Source organism: Dasypus novemcinctus, chromosome X (assembly GCF_030445035.2).
Source record: "Dasypus novemcinctus isolate mDasNov1 chromosome X, mDasNov1.1.hap2, whole genome shotgun sequence".
Taxonomy (NCBI): Eukaryota; Metazoa; Chordata; class Mammalia; order Cingulata; family Dasypodidae; genus Dasypus; species Dasypus novemcinctus.
In genome coordinates, this window is record NC_080704.1 from 102,953,106 (window position 1) to 102,963,146 (window position 10,041).

The window sequence follows — 10,041 nt, forward strand, 5'->3', positions numbered from 1 at the left end:
TGGTGAAGGAAGGGGAAGGGATGAAGAGATGTGATGTGGGGGCATTTTTTGGACTTGGCATTTTTTTTAATGATATTGCAGGAACAGATGCTGGACATAATATATCCTGCCATAACCCACTGAATGTCCTAGTGAAGAGTGTAAACTACAATGTAAACTATAATCCATGCAATGCAGCAGTGCTCCAAGATACATTCACCAAATGCAATGAATGTGCCACAATGATGTAAGTGGTTGTTGAAGTTGGAGGAGTGTTGTGTGTGGGGTGTGGGATATATGGGAACCTCTTATATATTTAATGCAATGTTTCTTGTCATCTATGTATTTTCAAAGAATTACTATAAAAAGAATAGAAAAAAAACAAAGCAAAAATTTCACAGAAAGTTTTAAAAAACGTCTTCGATGTTGGAATATATTTTAAAAACAGAAAAAAATGAAACACGATTTGTAACATTGCAGAATAAATATTTTCTGGGAAATAAAATCAAATATTATCAAGAATTAAATAGTTATTATAGATTCTCAATACTGACTTAAAATGAGACTCATCTTCAACACCCAGGGAAATCAAGAAATCTTACTTTTGTTATTCTGTGTGGTACACAGACAAGCTGGCCCTCTGAGTTCAAGCTTGTAGCATGGCAGCATGTTAAGACATCAAACTTCAGTTTTATCATGTTTGGTTGACAGAGAGATGGACTGAAAGGATTATATAACAGTGGCAGTTTCTTTGATCTGTGTTCATATGTTTAAAACACTAGCAGAAAGATGGCATAACCAGAAAATACCTCTAAAGACTGCTCCTTAATCCAACATATGTGGTCTAGAACAAATGAAAGCTTTGACTGAAGAATGGGAAATGGTAAATAAATATTAAATTAAATTATATGGTAATTATCAGTATAAGAAAGGTCATTCCACATAATAAAAGCTTGTCAAAAGAATAAAGTTTTAATTTACATATTATTCTGAGAATATTGGACTTCCCAAGATTTGTAATAAGAATTCCAGATATTTCAGGAACAATTTGCTAATAGTACAATTTCCATAAAAGTTAACATTTATTATTATTTTTATATAAAGTTTGTGCTATCTATAGGCTATTGATACTAAGGAAAAAATGAAACAATAAAATAATTTTAATTATTATGTCCACTTCTTTCCCAAACAGTTTATTACTAATGCTACATTATTATTGAGGCTTGTTTTGCATAATGGGTTTAGAATTGGAAGTGAAATTAAAGTGACATTAGTCTAATTTCAACTTGAGGGTAACAAATCATCTTTTGAAAAGTCCAGAAGGATGTTTTCAACTTAGTGTGTTATTTCTTCCTGATTTATCCCATTTATTATTTTCCATGTGTAACTGATGCCCTTGGAAATAAATAATAATAAATTGACAAAATCTTTTTCACAAAATAAAAAAATACATATAGTCATTAATCAGGATTATATGTAATAGGCTATTAAAACTACTAGGTGGTCTCAGCATGTCAAGTACTGCAAGAAGAATGGAGTTTTGTACTATACTATTTATTTCAAAATGTCGAAATGCAACATTAAATTCAAAGTAAAATCTTAAGAATGGGGTCACAGTTTATTTTATTACTAATAAGGCAAGAATAAATTTAAAAAGCATACATAAACTTCAGTTTAACAATTATAAGTCCCATTCAAAATGGAATAGACTACCTTGAGAGGATGTTCTTATTTTGATAAAAATAAAACATTGAGATGTGACCTTTCTACACATGTCTCTTCTGTCACTTTTACTGGAAATGTGGTTGGTGCTTGTGTTCATGTATCCCCAGGAGACCTAAATCTCTGGACTGTCCATGTGACAGTCATGCATTGAAACTCAGAAGACTTGTAACTCTTACCCTATGGTTTATTGGACTTACCCTGGGCAGTGAACAGGGAGGTGAAGAATGTCAACCACCACACCAGGGAGCCAAGAGTGCCTACAACTGCAAGCAGGAGAATTGCATCCATCAACCATGTGGAATCTAAACCCCCTCTTGATATAGAAGTGGAGTGGGCATAACCATCCCAGGGTCCACAGGGTGGAGGAATAGAATATGGATTGGAGTGGACCTACTGATATTCTCATTTAAAGCACACAGATCCTTTCTTCTGCCTCTTCAAATTTACTATTATATGCCTCTCATGTAATTTTTATTTCATTTATTGTGCCTTTCTTTCCCATAAGATCTGCTACTTTTCTATGTATGCCTTCAAATTCTTCTTCATGCTCACCCTGTATCTCCTTAAACTCTTTAGGCATCACCTTGGATTTATTAAGATTTGTTTGAATATCTATAATTAGTTGTCTCAAATCCTTTATGCATCTGGAGACTTATATTTTTTCTTTGACTGCACCTTCACTTCCTATTTCTTTGTATGGATTGCAATATTTTGTTTATGTCCTGGCTTCTGTCTTACTGGATATATTTATTCTGGGTGCTGTTTCTCTATTTAGTTTAGGGATTTTTGCCCTTTCTCCATTGCTGTTTGTGTAGTATTAGCCAACAATACAGTAGGTACTGTAGTCTTTGGAGGCGGAAGTTTCCATGTTTCTCTAGGTACTGAAGAAACCTCTCTCACTTCTATTCCCCCACAGGGGCATGTATGGAGCTGTAACTATGTACAGTAAATCAAGTCATACAGGCTGAGTTCATCTTATTTGCCCATAGACAGTGATAAAACTTCACACCCCTTCCTTCCCTTCCTGGGTTGGGGATGAAGTTGCTGATGTGGGCAGAAAACTAAACTGTGTGGGTCAAGATTGATCACAGTTGCCCAAATAGTATGCCATAGCACTGGCCCTACTCCATCTCTTCCAGAGAGTGGCTGGAATCCCTGAAGTGCCCAATACTTTTACCTGTGCCAACCAAAAGCACCTGCAGGTGTCCAGAGAAGCTGCTTCAAGATCTCCCAACTTCCTCTTTGCCACAGGTAGAGCTGGAGCTTAGGGTAGGTCAACAACCCTATCTGTTTGGAAATAATCCAGTCCCAACCATCATTGTGAGTTTCAATCAGCCCATCTCCCATCTTCCCCTCATGTTGGGGCAGAGTTAAAATATTGGCTACCAGCATTTTTCCATCATGGAATTGTTCAAACTTTAGCTGTTCTTAGGATTATACTTTATCCAGCTGAATGTACTAATCAGGGACTATAAATATAGCTGACCATCTCTTCCTCCCCTGTTTTCGGGAAATGGAGTCTCCACTTCCATCCATGGAACTGCTCGAGAGGTGTCATTTGCCACCAGTGGAGGATGGGCACTGGCATCCATGTTGTGTAGTGCTCACCTTATGAATCCTCATTGCAGATGGAAAGTCTTCTTCTGTTCTCTAAAAGATGTTGCAAGAAGATCTTCTGGTCTCTGTGACACCCAAACGAGTGCTTCAGATAGCTCTGGGTGATTAATAACTAACCTGTAGAATTGTTTAACTCTTGGAGCTTCTTTTTCTACCACCATCTTGCCCCTCCCTTAAAAGCCCTAATCTCAACAGCTCATCTTATCAAAGACACCTCACCTGAATTTAACATTATCCAAGGGTATCACAACCTAAGGAATACATTAGTTCAAAAACATAATCTTACTTTTTGGAGGGATACATAAAATAATCTCAAACTGCCACGCTGATGTTCATAACAGCATTATTCACAATTGCTGTTATGGAACCAGCCCAAGTGTCCATCAACCAATAAATGGATAAAAATGTATGTTAAATACATAAAATGGACTACTATTTCTTCTTCTTTCAGTTGTGAGATGAAATGTAATCAGGATGCATATGATAACATGGATGAAATGTGAGTTCATGTTGAGTGAAATAAGTCAGACAGAAAAGGACATATATTGTATGGTTTCCATACTATAGAATAAATGTGATGAATAATCTCACAGAGGTAAACTCAATGGTATAGGTTACTAGGAAATACAATGTGGGTTGAGAATGGGAGCTGATGACTACTTAATGCAGCATTATTAATAATTATAGAAGTTTGGAAATGAATACAGTGATAGTAATACATTGTAAATAATAGTGAGTGTAACTAACACTGCTGATTTATAAATTTGATGTGGATGAAAGGGGTAGTCTGTGGATGTAAATTAAATGGAAACTAGTGAATAGTCAAGGAATGTATAACATTGATTTTGGTGGTAGATGAAGATTGAGATTTATATATAACTAAAAAAAGTTCTTCTTTTACAAAGTGCTAAGAATATTGTGATATGCAGGAAAAGTAAAACTAATGTAACTTATGGATGATAGTTAACAGTAATGTAATATTTTGCAACAATGTCAGTAAGATATTATTTCAATCTTAAGGGACAACAATAGGTGGTATAAGTCTATATGGGATTTTTCCTTTTAGAGTAATGAAAATGTTATAAAATCAAATGAGGTAATGGCAGCATAAATTTGTTATGAAAATGAAAGCCATTGAGTCTACATATTGAGTGGATTGTACAAAGCATGGGAGTGTATAAGACTGGGAGTCCAGTAGTGAATGATGAACTTTCTTAACAGAATAAACATGAGAATGTTCTCTCATGAATGTGTAACAAATATATAATACTAGTATAGGGTTTTAATAATTGGATAAGTTGAAGGAAATACACAAACTGTAAGATATTGTGAGCTATAGTTTATAGTAATAATTTGAAGATGCTTTTACATAATTTGTAACAAATGTTTCATAACATCAAAAGGTGTTAGTGGTGGGGATATTTATATGGATGATATACATGTTTGTTTTCTAAATTCAAAAATGTTACTATACACATTTTTGTACGTTCATGTATGAGTGATAAACTTCAATTAAAATGTTTAAAAAATGGATTGTAGTAGTCATAAGACTGTATAACAGTGTATCGTGTGGTGGACTATGGAATTTGGTTAACAGAACAAACATGAGAATGTTCTCACATTTACTATGACAAATAATAATTAAACAGGATGTTAGTAATAAGGAGAAGTTAGGGAAAAGTACACTAAGCATTACATATGGACTATAGTTTGTAGTAATATTTTGATGATGCTCTTTCATCATCTGTAACAAATGTTCCACAAAAATGCAATGTATTTGTGGCAAGGTGATGCATGGGAGTCCTATGTGCTATGCGTTTTTGTTTTGTAAGTTCTCAACTTTTACTGTACACTTATTGCCTATTTATGTTCATGTAAGCATGATATACTTCAATATTTTTAATAAAATATTTTGAGCGAGTCACCAAATTCATATTGTCACAAATAGTTATGAGAATTTCTTTTTCAAATATGTTTGTATATATATACATCTGACAGATTTTTTTCCTTTTCTTAACCACTTATTATACAAATTGTATTAATTTTATGTCATAATATTGAGATACAGAATATCATGTTTGGAAGTGAATAATACCCAAGGACTTGTATTCTCTTCTGGGGAAAAAATTAGTGGATTTCCAGTTGTATACAGGACAGGTGAATTACGTTCCATACCAAGGAAACAAGAGATTCTACAACTGCAAGCAGGAAATCCCATCCATCAGTCAAATGGGCCCAGAGTCTCCTCTCAATTAAGAGATGGAGTAAGCAAAACCATCTCAGAGTCCCTGGGATTGGGGAATAAATATAAACTAGATTAGACTTACTGGTATTATACTACTGAATTATGGTGACCCTAGCAATGGAAGAAATGATATCATTGATGTGAAGACAGTGACCATGGGAGTTGCTGAGAGCAGGGAGAGGGAAAAAGATATCTAATATGGGGAAATTTTGGGGACTTGGAGTTGTCCAGGCTGATATTACAGGGACTGATGCAGGACATTACATATACTGTTTTAACCCACTGAAAAGACTGGGAAAGAGCATAAACTACAATGTAAACTAGTATTCTTTATGTGTAGCAGTGCTCCAAAATGTATTCATCAAATGCAACAAATGTACCACACTAATGAAAGAAGATGTTGATGTGGGAAAAATGAGTGGTGTGGAGAGTGGGGCATATGGAAATCTCCTGTATTTTTTTAATGTAACATTTTGTGTGATCTATCTTTTAAAAGTAAATAAAAATATAATTTTTAAAAATCTAATTAATGTTTTATTTAGAGATTAAGTATGGTTTAAGGAGATGTGAAAGGGTGACAAATTGACAAGGAATGGACTGTGGTGGTTAAGATCTTGTATTAATTTGACCTGGTTATGATGTCCATTTGTTTGGTTAATCAAATCACTTGTCTCTTTATTAATTTGGATGTATTTTATGGACTTAAATAATTAGTCGGTTGATTATTTCTGTGGATGATTACATCTACAATCAACTATCAGCAAAGGAGTTTTCCTTCAGCAGTGAGAGAAGTTTCATCCAATTAGTCACAGACCTTAGAGGGAGAACTGATGATTTCAGCAGTTAGAAAAATAATCCCTATGTTTAATTCAGTCATCCAGGTTTTATGGAAAATTCATGGAAACTTTCAACAGAGTTCCCAATTTGTGGTTTGAGATATAGAATTGGGACTTAACAAACCCCACAACTAGAGTCCCATGAATCAATTATTGAATTCTCATTATCCATCCATCTATCTATCTATCTATCTATCTATCTATCTATCTATCTATCTATCTATCTATCTTTCTTTCTATCTATCTATCTATCTATCTATCTATCTATCTATCTATCATCTATCTATCTATCTATCTTCTGTTCTGTTTCCTTAAAAATATTCATTAATACACAGGAACATACTTTGGAGGTTACTTTTAATAGGGGCCTCAGTAAAGGAAATAAAACCTCTTTTCACTGAAAACTTATTGTTTAGTAAAAGAAGATAAGATTTACATAACTAGCTAAAATAATAGTACAGAATAGAATGTGACAAGAGCCATAGAATAAGTACATTGTGCCTAAAAGGAGAGAGTACTTCTGCAAGGGAGAGGGAGTGAAGGAAAAAAATCTATAGTACCAATTTCACTTGAAGTTTACTGCGGTCACCCCTCGGGCTGAAGTGTGGTTTGCTGGCCTGGCAGGGGAGCGGCCGCGGTAGGCCTAATTCCGCTGCCCCCATAATAGGGTGGCTGGTCGGACTCACCGCCACCCCTGAAGGAAGCTCGGCATGGGCGCAGAGTGCCCTCGGGTCTCCCCTTCTCGGCAGCCATGCTTCCACGGCCGCCCCTCCTCCCAGATGGCGCCACCCGATGCCTTGTGGGGCGGCACCCTTCTTCTTCCTTCTCCCTGCGCAGGCGCAGGGCAGAAAATTCCAGTCTGCCCTTTTCCCCTCCCCCGACAGCAGCAACAGCCAGGTGTGGGCGGAAAAATCCAGCCCGCCCTTTTCCCCTCCCCCGACAGCAGCAACAGCCAGGCGTGGGCGGGAAACTCAAGTCTGCCCTCCACCCCAGCAACAGCAGCCACCAATCCCTAAACCCTGCCCCTTCCCCCAGCAACAGCGACAGCCAATCCCTAACCACCACCCCTCCCCCGTCCAGTACCGCCCACTGACCTTTCGCCGGCAACCAATCAGAACAGGGCGTGGCTTCGACCAATCAGCCTTCTCCAGCCCCTATAAAACTGTTGCCTCTCCCTCAATAAAGTGGACTTGCGTGTTTACCTTGTCTCCGCGGTAGTTCTTCTGCCGTGCGCCCTCCAGTCCTGAGAGCCCCCGACAAGGGCCTGGCCTCCCTTGTCCCCAGTTCGTCGCCTGCTTCTCCGGGCGACCCCTTCGTCGCCGGCTTTGCCAGGCGACCCCGTCAGCCGAACCGCGCAACCCCTTGTGAGACCGATCCCTCGTCTGCTGCCGGACCGACCCCTCGTCCCAAGTGGGACGAACCCCTCGTCCCAAGCGGGACCGACCCCTCGTCCAGAGCTGGACCGACCCCTCGTCCGCAGCCAGACCCCACCTCTACCGACCGAGCAAACCGTCGCAGTTTACCTTAGAAGTTACTCTAGAATTCAGAAAATGGGAAATATCTTTAAGTAGAAATCTTTTTTTTAAAGATTTATTTATTTCTCTCCCCTTATCCCCCACCCCCCCGCCCCACCCAGGTTGTCTGTTCTCTGTGTCTATTTGCTGCATCTTATTCTTTGTCCACTTCTGTTGTCAGTGGCACGGGAATCTGTTTCTTTTTGTTGCATCAATAGTTGTGTCAGCTCTCCATGTGGGCAGTGCCATTCTTAGGCAGGCTGCACATTCTTTCGCACTGGGTGGCTCTTCTTATGGGGCGCACTCCTTGTGCATGGGGCTCCCCTATGCGGGGGACATCCCTGTGTGGCTTGGCACTCCTTGTGTGCATCAGCACTGCACATGGGCCAGCTCCACACAGGTCAAGGAGGCCCGGGGTTTGAACCGCGGACCTCCCATGTGGTAGACGGATGTCCCAGACACTGGGCCAAGTCTGCTTCCCAAGTAGAAATCTTTATTAACCAGGTTTGTCTTTTAAAAAATGATTTAAACCTCCAAAAATCTAAAGAACAAAAATAATTTAATTGCTCTTATGTTTGTATGTCTATTCCTATAGCCTTAGCTTAATTTATTGCTGATACTTGGGATCAATAAATGGCATTAGGACATCTCAAGCTATTGACCCTAATTCTCTTTATGTTAGCATCATTTTCAGATAAAGGGTCCTGGTAACTTTAGATTTATGCCCTAACACCTTTCCACCTCTAGATGAAATAGAGAATGAAACCCTCAATAATTCTAGATTATGTATCAAGAGGAAAATCCTTTAGCCTAGATTAGATCATGTGCCCATTTTTGAGCAAATCACAGTATCCAGAGAAATGTAATATTCTGATTACTTATATCTGGGTCATATGCCATATCCTGGTTCAGAAAATGGAGGTGAAAATATCACCAATCTATCCATATATAAAATATAAAGCAATAGAAGGGATACTGGATTTTTAGGAGGAAAAAAAGTCCCTACATAAAGTGATATTTGGCAAGCTGCTTGACATATATGAAACTCAGCTTTCTCATCTGAAAAAGGAAATGACATAATTGACTGCAGAAGGATAACTGCCTTAATAAGGATGAAATTTGATAATGTTTATTAAGTTCCAGGCACTTAGTGTTTTCTGATAAATATTAGTCCCTTTCTACCTTTTTTGTCCCTGTGCATTACAAGATTCTGATTGGCCTAATACTAATGTAGACACAGACATGCACAAAGACTCACAATCCAACACATGCAAACATATGCATACATATGTATATCCCCCTAGCTGATACAATGTTACATTGAGGCTATGCTATAACTTATGTCTCAGAGCTTGACTTGTGGCAATTCTTTCAGTCATTACCTTTACATTTAATCAAATTGAGGCAAGAATGATGATCTGTCTCAAAAATCTTAGCTTCAGAAACTGCTATTTTTAATAATGAAAAACCTACAAAATCATTAGTAATTCTCAAGTTACTCTTAAAATTGAAATTTAATCCTTAAATATATTTTATGCTATTATTAGAGCAATACTATTTTAATCTTTAATGTAGAGGCTATGACAAGTCATATTAAGCCTGAAAATCTCTGTAAATTAGGTGCTAATGGTAGAGAATGAATGCTGAATCTTCATTTAAGAGGATATTTTAAAAAATGGAATGGATACTAATAAAAGAGAAATAACTATTCCTGTTTCCTCCTGGAAACTATTGAGGCTAAACCAATGCATTTCTGTATTTATTCAAGCAGGACTGTATGAGAAATAAATGAAAAGTAACCTCACAAATTGCACTGGGACACCAGCAAATCATTCATAGCCTCTCAGAATATGAGGAGAAACCTTTCACAAAATCTAGTCTATCAGGCTCAAACCCCTTCCAAATTATAATCATGAACAATATTGAAACTATAAATTTCAATGGTTTACTTGTCATACTTTTTTTTTTTGCATTTGGGTTTTTTTTATTGTTTTTTTTTAAGATACATAGATCACAAAAAAAATATTACATTAAAAAATATAAGAGGTTCTCACATGGCCTACACCCTCACCCCCCCCACTCCTCCCACATCAATAACCTCTTTCATCATGGTGGCACAGTCATT